At 39.8% G+C, this 16,468-nt stretch overlaps 1 protein-coding gene across 3 annotated transcripts in view; it reads left to right on the top strand.

The window, feature by feature from the left end:
• ptprea (protein tyrosine phosphatase receptor type Ea) overlaps window positions 1-16,468 on the top strand; it is a 66,295-nt gene that overhangs the window by 20,735 nt on the left and 29,092 nt on the right. For all 3 annotated transcript variants that reach the window (XM_075456785.1, XM_075456786.1, XM_075456787.1), the window contains one exon: window positions 14,048-14,304. The gene's annotated coding sequence lies outside the window, so the exon portion shown is untranslated. The remainder of the gene's footprint in view (window positions 1-14,047; window positions 14,305-16,468) is intronic.

Genomic DNA, 16,468 nt, shown 5'->3' with positions numbered 1-16,468 from the left:
ACAAAACTCTTATTTTTAGACATTTCAGGACTGTGATCCCTTTGCCCTCTGAGTTGCTTCTCTGGTATGTTTCACGTTACATCTCAGGCGATCATGCTGCTGAGTATTTACACGACTGCTTCCTGGAAGGAGTGTAGGGTGGGGGGTGCAAATTCCCCTCTGTCTGATGCCTAGATTGCAGTATTTACTCATGCACACAGCCCTGCCTTTAGATTAGCTGAAGTGATGCCTTTGAAGAAAAAGATACAAAGAGGTTTGAGACCTTTATGTCAGGCGTGGCTGCTCACTGCTCCTAAGTGCAGTGGATGTTACTCTGTAAACCTCCGTATCCTGTTGATTTAGGTTTACAGTGTGTTCTTCCTATGAGCTCTTGCTTCCTGTTCCAGACAGACATTGCTTAGGACAGTATGAAAATGATAGCAACAACCCCAAAAAGTTCATCTTAGAAGGCTTTTCTTATTAAAAACTGTGATCCAACACAACATTATATCATCCTTTCATGCTTTCAGAGTTATAGGCTTGGTAGTGGTAGTTACGGTATTGCTTGTGAATGCTTCTGAATGCACTGTGGCCCTAATGGTACTTACGGTAAACACCAACAAAAAAAAAGAAAAAAAAAAGCCTGTTTACTTTGGAGATTGAAAAACAAACAAAAATATACACAGACATAGGACAGACAAGCCACCACTAATATGATTGACTAGATCAACCAGTACCACATTACCAGAACAGTAGGGATGTCCCGATCTGTTTTTTTGCCTCCGAGTCATTTGATTTTGAGTATCTGCCGATAACGAGTCACGATCCGATATTTCTAAAGTACATTAAAAAAATGAAGAACGGCGAAGAAACAGATCCAGGACGTCCCTAATTTAAAAAAAAAAAAATGTATTCACTATTTTATCATTTAACACTTATAAACAGAGCACTTCTGTGAGGTAGCTTTAACAAAAAAGTAATCAACAAATTCTTCACATTGTAGTTTAGTGCAACAATGTCTAACATAAAAACGAGCAGCAGCTGAACTTGAAATACCCGGCAGGCATGTAAACAAATAAGCAAATAAAATTGCCACAGTGTTATAAAGTAAGGCCAGTAATGAGCTTTTCGGAACTGCACTCCTAATTCTTACTCTCCTCCTCTGGCTTCACAGAAGGAAATGTACGTTTTTCTTGATGAAAACCAACATCTCTACCATGTCAGGTTTGAGCCTGTTCCTGTTCTCATCAAGGATGTTAGTGATGTTCTTGCCACCTCTTGAATTCCCAAGTTTGCATATCTCACAGTTTGCAATCGCAATGTTTTTGTCATCCACCTTAAAATACCTCGACACCGCACACATTCGCGCCCCCAGCTTCAAGCTGCTGCCTTGTTCTGCTTCGCTTTACGGCACGCAGCAAAGTGACGTCATGCCGCATGCGTTGTTTCTGTGTGTAGTTGTGACCATAGACATAAAAATTCTGGGAGTTATGATTATTGTAGTTGGGGATATACACCTTCCTCTGTCGAAATGTAATGTGGAGGCATTGGAGACCCATAAAAGATGGCGGCCGCGCTGTTCCAATACGTCAGTTCCAATAGGCAGCGTCAGTCTATGAGGCGTCTACGTATATTATGTCTATGGTTGAGACGGTCTGACGGTACCACCACATAACAGTAAATACTAAGCTGTTATTTTTTCCCATTTGTTTTGAAATATCATAGTTCTGATAAAAAAAAATAATGATAATAAATATACATATATAGATAGGCTATATATCCGATCGCTGATCGGGATGAAACGTCCGATACCGCCCGAGTCAGAAACCACGTGATCGGATCGGGACACCCCTAAAGAACAGTCAATGTCCAGTCTGGCACAATCATACCCACTTTAACATAAGATAAGTCAATCATTTTCACATAGCTGAACATAATAATGCAATTGGACTGTGCAAGCCCGTCTCTATTCTGTCTCTCAATTTCTCTGTTAAGGCTCAGTGTAGCTAGCCTGGCTGATGCGTCCACATCTCGATGAGATGGTGGTCTGGGAACTAGGTGTGCATTTTCTCGTATTTGAGGCGTGGTTTACGAATGCCTAGAGCCGTTTATTGGGCGCTACGAATGTCTATCAAATGGCGTCTGGTTCTTCCCATGCTGCTTTGCGTGCGATTCATAACCAATTGTATCACTTATACCAGATGACGTATGTAGAGCGACAGAAATTCGACGAGGAAGAAGAAGACGCTTTACTGTGTATGAGAAGACGATGGCGATTTTTAAAAGTAAACTTGCGTTCTAAGCTACTTAAAACACTTTCTAAGGCTGCATTGAACGGTAACGTTGTGTCCGCTGCCATGTTGGATTAACACTCTACAAGCTTCGGTGTCGCGCATAGACGTCGTCATCGTCTTGCTGCCCTCCCCGTTCTGTGATTGGTTCCCTAACTCAGGCAAAAATAAGGGCGGTGGTTTCCAGGCTGCCTTTGCAGCGTGAATGAAATTGCGCACAAAGCAGCATGAGAATTCCCAGGCTACAGTGTAGCTGCTTTTGTGGTATAATTTTCCACTGCAGCCCCTTTTCAGATAATAAACTGCTAAAACCGAACATACGTGCAACTTGCACAGCATCAAGCATAGACATTCAAAAGCAGCACCTCGTTGGTGAAACAATGTACTTTTTACCCCGCATGGTATTGCTCGTCTCAGCTCTGCTTTCCTTTTATGGGGGTTTTCCATACAGATTTTTAGTTCCGCCTTCATCAAGGTACCAAGTGAGCTGAACTGAACTCCTGCCCACACTGGCACCTTTCCCTGTTCTCAGAAGAGACAAATCTTTTGGAAATCAGTCTATGATTTTTTTTACATGGACTGCAAAATTACATGCATGGATTTCATAACAGTGGGCTAAGATTTTTTTTTAAATTCATGAGCATGGTTTACAAATCCAGTTCAGTTTAATTTAGTTTAAGTTATATAGTGCCAGTCATCTCAAGGTACTTTAAAGATGCAGTGCAATTCAGTCAAATTCATTATAAATTAAAGAGTTATGATTTACTCATGGCTTTCTTTTCTCAGTTTACAGGAGGTGAGATCTATAGGACTCAATTGTTATGCTCCAGAGTATATCCAACAAGCTTACACAATGTGATAGTAACTCCTGCACCGCTATAATAGCTGCTCTGATAGTCAGATAATCCAGCCTATGTTGACAGGGTGCTATCTGCACATGGGAAAAAAAATAGAGACAAGCAAGCAGGTTTGGGTGCAATTAAGTTGTACCACGGAGTGAAAAAAATCACAAGCCATGAATTAGGAAGCTGAAAAGTTGAAAAGCGTGATCATTTCCTCCAAAGATGGTGAAGGGAGTCGAAAATGAAAGGAAATATTCCAATTGTTGTACAGTCATTAGGTAGAAACAAATAAGATAAGTGTTACTGTTCCTCACCAAGAAAATGAACATTTTATCCATTTAACACTTTGTATGTGTGTTATGGAGCATGGGTGCTGCCTCTTTGTTGTTCCTCTCTTTCCACTTTGTCACATCTGGCTTTATTCCACTCAATTTCATTACAGAGCTAGTCATTTTAGAACACTAACACTGGGCTTGTGACTATGAGACGCACCCACACATAAATGTTCTTAGTCATGACTCACACTTTTAGTGTGCCATTTTGTACTTCAGTCTGACCTAATATACCACACGTTCAGGCCAGAACTGACCAAACGATGATGTGTGTTGATATAGCCAGAGTTGTCACACTTGACAGGAAGTCACCCAGAGCTGTTCCAGTTATGGCTCGTTCCAGCTGCTGTATCCTTTTGTTTTGTTATTTGACCTGCCCCTCTCTCTCTTTCTCTGTCTTTCTAGTTCTCACAGACCAGCTAATTTTATATCCCCACGTTTGCCTGTAAACCACAGTTCACACACAGGATGTGATCTAAACTGTTTCTCTTCCTGCTTGTGGACGTCTAGCCCTCTGAGTCAGCTTCATAAAGATTCACAAAATGAGTTCCTCTGAGCAGTAGTCAAAGGAGTTGGGTATACAGATACAGCAGAGGCGGTGGTGCTGAGGTTTTAGGTTATATACACTTGCAGCGAGAGTGGCGATCATCTGATAAACAGCTTAATTTTTCTGTAGCAAAAGCTCTAAAGTGCATACAGAAAGCTGGTCCTAAAAAGAGAATTGTTATATTAGTTCACAGTTAGATCTGTGTTTTCATTTCTTACTGCAGTTCCTTATTTTTGGCAGTCTTCATTTCATAGCTTTCTTGCGAATGTGTGAAAACTCTCCGTTCCCAGACAAGGTAGTGTAGAAAACCGGAACATGCTGCCTTCGGCTGTTGCCATACATACACACAAATAACTTGAGAAATCCATTGCTTTTTTTCTTATTCCCACCCCTATTTGTGTGGGTGCCCGTGTTTCTTGGTGCCCATTAATGTCAGTCTATATGTGTGTTGTCTTTGTGTGGGTAGAACAGGATGATATGTAAATGCCCATGTGCGCCTATGTGTTTTCTTCTCCCTTGTCCTTGAGTACTGCAATTTCTCTGTCATGAATATGTACCACATGGGGTTCACAGAGTTTAGATGTTGAGGGGAATCCTCAGCTGGGGGTTTGTTTAATCCTAACCCTGTTCTGTCTGCGCAGCTCCAAGGCGCCTTGGAGAGAAAGCTTTGGGAAAGGATGTGAGAGCAGGAAGGGAATGGAGACACCACCACTGAGGGGATGTGTACCGGATTGCTAGATGGAGCGCTGAATAATATCCGTCTTCACATGTAGCGCTTCTAATGAACTGAGGATTTTTTACAGCCTGTGGCGTGCCATAAGTCTTATGATTGAGAATTGGATTGACAGGCTGTCTAGACTGATACTCTTTTTGTAGTTGCTCTTAATAAATCCTAAATAAATACAAAATTATATAATAACTCAATAAAGAAATTAATATGTCAATTAATGCTGCAAAAACCCTAAACCATATATTTATGTTATGATTAATCTATAGAATATGAGATAACTTATATTTCTGCTTCAGTTTCCAATTCTTTTAAATTGTTAATTCCTCTACTTATCTTTCAATACCCATTATTGATTTTAATAATGTAATATTATTTATATTTACTTCCCTAAACTTATTATTTTATTGGGAATGTATTGTGCTCTTTAAGTTAAATATTTAATCATTTTTTTAACCTATAGATAAATTTAGTTCTCCATGTTTTCTCTTTACAGGCTCTCTCTGCTTTTACATTCCTGTATGCATTTCTGCCTCATTATGTACATAAGGGTTGGCTAATTGCTTTAGCGCGTAGCTTAACTTTCAGTCTAAACAATGGCCTAAAAGCAGTTGATCTTGCGGTGTTGCTTTTTGTTCTAACTCTAAGAAGAACAAATATACATTACTCACAAAAATGTTAGGAATATTTGGCTTTTGGGTGAAATTTATGGAAAATTTAAAAAGTTCACGCTACAGTGTTATTAAATCATGAAAGTAGGGCATTTAACTCATTGGCTGCTAGCCATTTTCAGTTCAGAGCCACCCATACTGCCAAGTGTTTTTCAGTATTTTGACTGATTTTCCAAGACCCACAGAAAAGTGTGTCTTATGACTATGTACACACCGAAATTACCAAAGAAAGAGTAGACTCTCTTCTTTGATCAGGAAAAAAAAGTTTGTTTCTACCATTTTCAGTCTTTTAGTAATAGACAGTAGAACATAGGTTGGTTTCACCAAAAACAGCTGTTTGACCCAAAAAACGGAGAAAACACGCTTTTTCTTTTTTTGTGCAAAGTGGCACTGCTGCCACCTTGCGGGTAATTTTGCCAGTATATTCTCTGTTTAGTGTTTACAAGCCTAAGATTTAGTGACGAACTCCGCTAGATTGTCCCCAGCCCGCTCCGTTAAAAAACGCAATTGACGTCTATAGACGTCTTTGGCAGTGAACGTTTTTTTTTAAATTGACGTCTATAGACGTCAATGGCACCGAAAGAGTTAAGTAGAAGCATGCACTGGTGATTTCCTCATCTCAAACAGTTTATTGAAACAAAAGCTAACAATAGTGGTGGGTATACCACAACAAAATATGTCAATGTCTCCATAACTTGGCATGTGCCTTTGAGCATCAGTTACAGCTTGACAACGACATCTCATGCTGTTCACAAGTCGACTTATTGTCTGCAGAGGCGTGGCATCCCACTCTTCTTGAAGGACGGCCCACAGGTCATAGAGGTTCTGGGGTTCAGAGTTACGAGCCTCTACACGGCAACTCAGCTGATCCCACAGGTTTTCTATGGGATTCAGATCTGGAGAATGATGCGACCGCGATGAGCTGGAGCATTGTCGTCCATGAAGATGAAATTAGGCCTGTGTTGTTCATGCAGGGGCACAATGACTGGATGAATGATGTTATTCAGGTAGTATGGGCTTGTCACTGTACCATTCACAAAGTGTAGGGCAGTTCTGTACTGACTAGACTCACCTGCCCACACTGTAACACCACCCCGACCAAGGGCTCGTCTGGTGCCAACAGTCTCCGACATGGTTGGCGGCCATCATTTCTGCTCAACGTGAATCGACTTTCATCAGAGAACAGCACTGACTCCCACTGGTCCCTCGTCCAGCGTAAATGCTCCCTGGCTCATGCAACCTGGTGGTGTGCTCAGGTACCCTTGCAGGTCGTCTAGCACACAGACCAGACTGATGTTAACGGTTTCGAATGGTCTGACGTGACTCTTGGGTGCCTCTGACCTCCCTTAAATGTGCCTGCAGTTGCCATCCGGTTCCGCAGGGCACTTTTCATCAGTGTGGGATGTGGCCAAAGGAACGTCCACTTCTATGCCTTTCTGTGACTCTTCCACTCTCTCTGTATCTCTGTTGCAACCTGCTGATGACACTCATGAGCTCAGTGGCCACATCCGTCTGAGAACATCCTGTTTGAAGCCTTGCAATGGCGATGTGTTGCCGTTACTTGCCAACTTGTGCAAAAAGTAATGAAACATTGAATAGTTGGACATGTGCATTCAAAAGTTTACAGAAGGTCACATTAAGTTCACCTGTAAAGGTTATAATGCATTTCAGTTCATCCTGAAATTTCACCCGAAAGCCAAATATTCCTAACTTTTTGTGAGTAGTGTACATTAAGCAGATCTATTAGTCACTGAGAGAACAGTGACTGTCATAGTCTGTTGAAAAATCAAGATATTTATATCGTAGCAGTCGGACAGGAAATACTCTTTTTTTCCTCTTCTGTTTCTGGTACCATTTTATGATAGAATATCTGCACCCTGAAAATTTACCAATAGGTGTGAAACAAAGCCCATCACACACTCTGACAGTGCATGATGAAGCAGACATTCATACAGAAATGTAATTTGATAAAAGAAAAACATTGAAATCAATGGCCTTGGGGAAATTTATAGGGGAAGAAATATAGAAAATAGAGAAAGAAATTCATTGACATTTTGCTCACACCGATTGGAGATCCCTCAAGCAATGCTTTATTTTGATTCCAACCACTGGCTGCAACACATATTGATTGAAATATGAGTCAAATTATATTGAGCTGAATGATGAATCTCTACATGCTAATATATTTCAAATAAAAATGCCACCATGCTGGTATTTATCAGGATGCTCTGCTTATCATTTAATTGAATTTAATTGAATTGAATCATATTCTATTTATTCCCAAGAGGGAATTATACTATTTCCTTCCAAATAAGTAAACAATATTCATTAGTAATTATAAACAGTCATTGTATAGAGCTTTAGCTGTGGGCAGGCATGGCCTTCTTTGTTTCTGCAGAGCTGAAGAATCCTCTGGTTTAAGACACTGTGTTGGGTAATCACTATGGTGTGCAGTCTTTTTCATTATGTTCAGCATTCTTCTGTGCAAGATCATCTCCATGGGTGCCAGAGCAGTTCCCAGTATAGCCAGCCTTCTTTATCCGTTTGTTCAGTTTATTTGAGTCTCTGCCTGTGATGCTGCCCCTGTAGATGGCTATAGATTGCACTCTCTACTACAGAATTATGGAAGATATTTGTGTATCTTCTTCTTCTCAGTGTTGAACATTGAATGCTTTAGGCTTTCTCAAGAATTAGAGTCTGCTCTGTACCTTCTTGCAGACAGCCTCGGTGTTGCCTTTACAGTCTAGTCTGTTGTTCATGTGAACACACAGATATCTGTAGTCTTGCACTGCCTACAGTGTTTGGCTTTTTCCTACTCCTAAAATGCACAATCCTCTCCTTGTTCACATTCATGAGGTGATTATTGTCACACCATGCCAAAAAGCACTCTACCTGTTCCCTGTTACTTAAACAGGGAACACATTTGTAAGTATTAAAAATAAGTGCATGTACTGAACCAAAGTATTGGACATATCAAATATTAAGATCATGACTTTTTCAGACAGAGAACTAAACTTGCCTCCTAACAAAATGTGTAACGCCTCCGTTGGCCTGCAGCACAGTTCATTTTCAAATGTACTTGAAATATTTGTGGCTCTGCATAAAAACCTGGGGCTCACTGAAGACAAACAGACAACATTTGTCCCACAGTAAATGCTTGTTACAAAAATATCTGATAGTCGTGAAAAGACTTTTCACACACAAAAAAAGATCTCCCTCAATGGAAAATCAGGAAGTTGAAGCAGGAAATTCCTCCATGTTCAATCATACATTTGTACAATAATACATCTGATACTTGTTCATACATGTCAGTCTTGGCAAACCAGCCAACAGACTACTAATAAATGAAGCATTCAGGAGTTGTAACACCTGACCTCAGCAGCAGATCCTTGCTTATGTTCTTGATTCACTCTTGACATTTTCTATCTCGGAAGCTTTTTCCATCATTGTATTGGTCACTTTATCAATAAAACTATTGATACAGTCTGTCACAAACCCAAGCTGGCAGTAAATGACCTTCCCCTGCTTGGGCTCTTTTGGTCATTTCCAGATACTTGATTATAACCGCTCTTCCAAACTTGATTGACAAGTTTAGAAGAGCGTATATATGATATTATCACATTGAAATCCTGCTTTCCTTGGTAAGGGCCACTTTTTGGTGCTCGGCAGAGCTGGATGCCAAGATACACAGGTGTGCTTGGAAGACTGGGCAGACAGGTGATGAGCTTACAAAATCACACTCTTATTTGTAACCTGTTCTCTCTCTCTGCAACATTAATCCCCAAATGTGAGGATGGCTCATCAGGGACACAGCTTCATTCACGTCTGATTACAACAACATAAAGTCCACACACATTTGTTTTCTTCAGTGCTATTTAACATAATTTAGTTTTATATTGAGAGTCTGATTTTGCCCTTTTCAGGTTTGGCTGTAAACACCATAAATCACAATGTGCTTCACAACTTCTCTCACTTTCACGCATCTCTAACGCTGACTTGGTAAAGCAGGAGCTAGACTGCTGCTGCTTGAGTCTAATTAAAGCTTCATCATAATAAGTATATCACCATCTTATCTGTGTTTATATTATTTGTTTAGTTTATGCAGCATTTTGAAGGCAATCGCAAACCTCCTCTTTTACCTAAAGATTAATCTGTGTATGTTATTGTATTTTTTTAATCCTCTAAACTTGTTTCTTGTGACAGTTGATAAAGGCCTGAAATGGAAAAAATTCTTAAGCAGTCATAAGAATAAAATAAAGATTAATCACTGTTGGATTTGAGGCGAATTTTGCACAGGTCTAACATTTCCCTTTCCTTTTTTTAATTTACTGATTCTGGGATTATTTTGTGTCCCCTTCCGGGAGGTCCTGGGCTGCTGGAGGCATGTGTTTTTTTGGATGTGACAAACCGTGTCATGTCAGAGAGTCTGTAAACATTGCTCAGCTAAACTGATTTTAGAGTTTGATAGAGACTTAGTGGGTGAAAAGACGTATCTTCTTTTTCACTTGAAATCTCTGTGTGTGTGTGTGTGCCAGCAGTTGCCCTCAAAGCTTATCTCTATAAATGGATTTGTGTTGGTGTACTCTGAGTTCTTGGTATGATGCTCTGATTTGATTTATCACGACCCTGCAGAGCTGAATGAGTCCAGGAAAGGCATGTTTGTGTCCGTTAGCTTGTATGTGGGTGTTGAAGGTGTCCATCTATCCGTCTAGCTGGTATTTGTCACCATGGTGCTATTTGACCTGAGCTTTGGGGCGTCTTAGAAAAATAGCAGCTATATGAGAGTTTTTGGGAGACTTTCTTTTGTTTTTTTTGTTTGTAGCTGTACAGCAAATCTCAAACCCACAGAATTTTTAATGAAGATCATAATGAATTAACACTCAAATACAGTTATAATTTCATGAAGTTCCTACTTATGTATGGATTAACAATTTGGGCTTTCGGGGCTGCAGAGTGGTGTGGTGGTTAGCACCGTCGCCTCACAGCAAGAGGGTTCCTGATTTACATCCCAGCTGGGGCCTTTCCGTGTGGAGTTTGCATGTTCTCCCCGTGTATGTGTGGGTTCTCTCGGGTACTCCGGCTTCCTCCCACTCTACAAAAAACATGCATTTTAGGTTAATTGGTGTCTAAAATTTTCCCCAGGTGTGAGTGTGTGTGTGGTCGTTTGTCTCGTTTGTCTGTGTGTGGCCCTGTGATGGGCTGGCAGCCTGTCCAGGGTGTACCCCGCCTCTCGCCCAATGACCGCTGGGATAGGCTCCAGCCCCCCTGCGACCCGACCGACGGACTAAGCGGGTATGGAAAATGAATTGAATGGACGAATCTGGCCTTTCGGTGATGTGATCAAATTCGATAACGTTTTTATCACTTCTTTGAGTTTTTGAAGTCCATGTTTTTTTTTAAGCCTCAAACACATAGTACCCTAAATACAACTAATATAGTTTTGTGGGCTTAACACCTTTTCAACAGGAAATAACAGAAATAACAGTAACAGGAAATGTATTTTATCGTTCCTGGTTCATATTTTTCTCTCGTCTGTTTATGAAGTCATACATCATACCTCAGGATAAATGTGAATAATCTATTCACTATACATCTATATTGGTTTTGTGTATATGAAATTATACGTTGATGCAAATGATCAACCTGATGCATCGTGTGGTTTGCCAGACAGACCCATAGAAGCACTCATTCGTGGACATTGTGTGGAAAATAATAACAGTGAGTAACATTCAGTGAGTCGTTCAGCTGTGCAGGTGAAACTTACGCCACTTGACTCACTCATTCAGCCCCTTCTCTGCCAAACTTCAACTTCAGAAGTTGCTGCATTATTTGCTTTACTTTGAAAGTGGCAAAGGTTTGGACTCCTTAAAACACCCAGCTTTGCAGTGACGAAGGTTGAGCAGCTAAGCAATTGAATTTAACAACATGAAATATGGATCCACGCTGGAGTTTGGTTGCTGGAGAGATAGAAAATGTAAATGCACAAGCACATAACAGATGGCGGGTGTATAATTATGAGCCTGTAAGGAGTCAGAGAAACCAGGAGCAAACAATGAGGAGGACAAATGTTGCGGAGGTGAGTTTGCAGCATTAGCTAATGATTGCTAACATAGCTTTTAAAGTGGAACAAAATAGAGGTGGCTGGAGTTGGAGAGGGAGGAAGAAACGAGACAAATGAAAGATGTAGTATGAAACTAGAAAAGAAGCCTTGCAGTGCACAGTTCTTATCTCTATCAGACTGTATCTCAGTACTCCATCACTGCCAGTCCCCCGGATGTTAGGAATCCTCGTGCATTTGGAGATATACAGTAGAACATGCTGCACGGATTAAACCACTCTCACTGAATTCTGCTAGCTCTTACTGTGACCTTTGCTGTACTTTTTAGAGGTGCCCGGAATGGCTACGTTTTTTTCTGGATTTCTGCACCTTGGTGTCATAAAACACATGATATAACATATTTCCTCAAAATATTCTGTACATTCCGTGCAAGTTGCACTTTAATGACTGGCTAAATGGATTATCTTGTGATTGTAATATCGCATATATTATAAGGATCCAGCCTAGCAGATGAAGATAATTTATGGCCATTTTTTAAGAAAAAACAACAAATGATTTATTAGTTATTTTACTATAGTTTATAAGCCCTTTATAAAGAGTGATTTTCTGATGACTTGCAGCCCATATTTTCTTTCCTTTATGACTCGTGCGCAATTTGGCTGTCAAGTAAAAATACAGTCACTTTACATGGCAAATGGTTTGTATGTCTTGTAGAAGTTACAAGCATATTTATGTGGTATTTAATACTTTCACTGTGGAAATGGCTGTTAGTGTGAGGAGGTAATTCATTGACAGCAGCTGACTGTCATCATGAGCTGCCTTGTTTAGCACATACTGTTGACAGTTCTCCCACTTGTTCTCTAATAAATGCAGAGATAAAAAAAATGTTGTGGTACAGAATTTCTTGTGAAGAAACATTGTTTGTAAGAGAGGTGGTCATGCTTGATTGAGTGATTTGGGTCACTGTTAGGAGATAACCTGAGGAAGCCTCTTGTAACCTGCCTTTTTTTTTCACCTCTCATAACTGTCTCCCCTTACCTTTTTCCAAATATCCAGGAAGATTTTAAGTAGAATATTGATTTTGATATTAACTCATTATGTGCCGTACAAAATGGGTAAAACTTAATTTTACCCATACAGGTTGGTGTGGTCTGCATTCAGCAGCTTTCATGTGCCGCAGTATTTTACCTAGATGTTGTTGAGCGAGACGCGGTGCATCTGATTGCATTAAAGAAAGGTTCCTCTATTATTCAACAGTTTGCTTGATCCGACTCCACTCTGTCAGACCTCATATGATTTATTTATGAACTTTGAGTTTATATCCGATTTCAAGAACTCCCTCACTGTGTTTTCCAAGAAATATGTTTTAATCTATGTTATGTTCTTAATTTTTTTAATACAATTTACTTTTCCTGCCAGAGTTTTGACCTCTTCTTCTGTTACGCGACTATCATGGTAATCCTCAAGCATGACTCCTCATTTAAGGGAACGTCACAGAGCAAATGCTGACTCTGTTTCTCTTGATTTCACGAAGGGAAGGGGAGGTAAAAGGGATGCAGGAGATGTGTCCATTAGTTTATCGTTACAGCTTAGAAAATGAAAAACAGCAGAGAGAGATACACCCCCCCCCCCATCTTCCTTTAGCTTGGCTAGACAAGCCAGTCACCATGGCAACCACAAGGCATGCACCTTACTGCTGTCTGTAAATGGCTAAGTTGTAGGAAAAAAAGATGTGAGCTTATAGTTCTGAGTTTTTTTGAGTGATCATTTATCAAGAACTTAATTGATATAGCCTCAGTGCAAAATCCTACAGTTTTAGATGAAGCTGTGAGGTTTCCAAACAAGAACATCCAGATCCACTGGCTGTTTAGCTTTCCAAGGTTGATAGATTGTGTCCCCATTTCCTCACATACACACATGTCCTCCCCTTACTTTCCTTTTTAGTTTCTCATTGGTCAGAAAGGGAGGTGTGCGTATTCTAGATGGCAACCAGCTGCAATCTCCAATAGAGCTAATACACAGTGTGTGCCAGTATTTTCTCACACAGACTTAAAAAAAACTCTCTTTCTGGGACTAAAATGAATAAGTTGGCAAAGAGAAGAGAGATTTTATTTAAAATTATGCTCCAAATCTGGCAGATTTAGATATCAGGGGACTGTTTTTTTTTCCAGTTAAAAATTAGGTTAGCCTGGATACCAAGTGATGCACACTTTGAGTGCTTGTTTTAGACCGTTTTAAAAAATACATTTTAGGCACTCTGCAAAGTGTTTCCCATACCAAAACTAAGAAATCTTCTTCAACGAAGCTACATTTTTTGTTGAGCCTCTTTTTATTTGCACTTTTCTTTTACTTTGTGTCATCCTCAGCATGAGGGATAACTCATAGTAGATACTCTTTTCTTACCTGACATCTTTAAAGGAAGGTGTTCTCTACTCTTAACTTTACATTCTTCTGCTTTCTACAAACTGTTTGCGCTCAAGACAGGAACAGCATCACAGTTGCCCCATCCTCCAGCTTCTCCTTATCAGTCTTGCTATCTTGAGTTATTAAATGTTAACATTAAATGTGCTCTGTCCTTCTCACTTTTTCCCAAACTAAAGGAGGCGAGCATCCATGTAAGGCTTCCAGTGCTGCTCCTCAAGAATTCAAGCTGGCTGCTACTTGATTATCTGCAGGATAAAAGAATCGTCTCTCCTCACTGGGCTGTGAGAGCACGTCTCAGTCCGCCGCCCCTGGCTTCTATACAACTCCTCACTGAAGACGGCGACAACAATGTGACCACTGCTCTTGGTCAGAACCATGTGACTTGCTATTATGGATCTGAGAATGAGCACACACTGAATCAACACTCATCCAGGTAAATCAGCACACTCTTAACTTCTACATACACAATAGTTCATAGACCGAAACACTGTGTAGTGGTTGCTGATATTTATTTTTCAATACTTTAGATTGGCCTTCAGGGATCATTTAGAAGATTCTGCAACTTTTGAGTTTCAAAGCACGGTTCCTTTTTTACATCTTGATAGACTTTTTTTTCAATCATAGATTGATTGCATGTTGCAGCCTTTCAGTAAATTCCTCATTTTTGGATATTGAACGCTACAGCCCGCTGTCTGGGCTGACTTGTAAAAGAATCAAGAAACAGCGCAGCAATAGAAAATACCACTAAGACGGATATGAATTGAAGGAATTTAAAATGCTGTTGTTTCCATGTACTTTAGATGTGACCGATAGTATGTGAGGTGAATCGGTCTCTTGTGGCTTCGGGCTTTGTTCTAACATCTGTAACCTAAATCAGACCTTTGATTGCCTTACCATATGAAAATACAAGAATTGCATTGCATTGAGTATTGTTCACATTTGAACCGATACCTTTTCTTCATTATCGGAATTTCTCTGTGATCATTATTTCATTTTGTTTTCTTAACCTCATCGGTTTCATTGATGTTATGTCTTTTTCCACCTTCCATTTGATGAATTTAAAATGTTCTTAATAGAGAAAATTGAAATAGAAGTAAAACCACTTAGCACCTGGTCTCACTATAGTCCTTAAATCTTCTTTGCAATTATTCACTGTGGCTAAAGCTAATTAAGTATGAGACCCAGTGTTGCAATGGGTTTGGAGTTATCGCTCGTTACCAAATTTGCATCAGGTCCCAATTCCAATGCAGTTATGTTCTTTCAATCCATTCCTACAATCTCCAGCCTAAGCACAGCATGACCATAATCTCAGATGCAACTTGGGTTATGCTAACACTGGTATAAATGCTAAATTACAGCAGCTGAGACAGTGATTCACTGTATATCAACTTGGGCATAAGACTGCCCAAGATGATTTTTATTGGTTTAAAGAAATGTAAACAAATTAGTGCATTTGCTATTTTTGTATATTCCTTCTATTCCAGACTACTGTCAAAGCAGTAGGCTACGGTAGACCATTCTGATAGGTAGTTCAGTGATTTTTTTTATTTATTTTATTCATTTTTTTTTTTATTTCTTTATTATTATATTTAACCAATTGAAACTGAAGGTTTAATATATAAAAAAAAAGGATTCTTAAACCTATACAGTCTTTGAAAACAGCTCCCGCTTTTGTAAAAACATTTGCACCTAAAGATGTCCACAAACACCTCTATTGCTCAGCTACACAAGAAGCTATACATTTGAAATAAAAAACATCTAAGATTGTAACTGACTGACCTTGCCGTTACAATTTTAACCATATACTGAAAAAAAAGTCATTTGTGTTGCTGCACATCAGGATTGAAAAGTAATATCACGGCATCGTCTGAAAGGCAGATGAAAGAAGCAGGTCTGATGTAGTAGATTTTACCGCTGATAAAAACAATAGTTTTGGCTTTGGGACTATTTAGGTGGAAGAATGGAAAACAAGACCAATAGCTAAGATGGAAGGAAAGAGAAAGGAGAGGACACAAAAATGTGTGGCTGCGTCATTGTCCGTCTAGCTGTATGTGCATGTCCACGTTTCTTGTCCAGGGGGTTTGTCAGGAGTGTGTGGCTGCCTTGCTCCCATTTCCCCTCTGAAGCAGAGCAGTACAGGAAGGCTGGCTGCACAGGAAAGGAAACAGTCTCTATCAAACAGCAGATGGAGGACAGCATGTGCTTACACTGCAGAAACACACATATAAATAGAGGTGCACATGCACACAGTCCTCCTTGTACAGCAGCTTTAACTGGGAATGTGACCCAGATCATCTGTGGAAAATCTGTTGTTTTTATTAAGTTTTATCATTTGAGGAAGATGGAGAGGACTTTAACATTTGAAATGAACTTCTATAAATGTAACAGTAACAGCAAGGATTTTTTTTCTTGTTTCTTTTCCCCCTTTAATTCCACTCACTTTTTTTTTATAAAGCTGCCACAGATTGCAGTTTCTCAATCTTTATCCCAAAGTTTTGTTCACAGAGGGCTCATGATTTGTAAGGTATAAATCACTTTCGAACAAAGTCTAATCCTCTTTCACTAAGCCCAGTCTGCCAGGCTGGTTGAATATTTCA

Source organism: Odontesthes bonariensis, chromosome 23 (genome assembly GCF_027942865.1).
Source record: "Odontesthes bonariensis isolate fOdoBon6 chromosome 23, fOdoBon6.hap1, whole genome shotgun sequence".
NCBI classification, from domain to species: domain Eukaryota; kingdom Metazoa; phylum Chordata; class Actinopteri; order Atheriniformes; family Atherinopsidae; genus Odontesthes; species Odontesthes bonariensis.
Note: the sequence above shows the minus strand (reverse complement) of the source record. Positions and strands in the feature narration are given on the sequence as shown.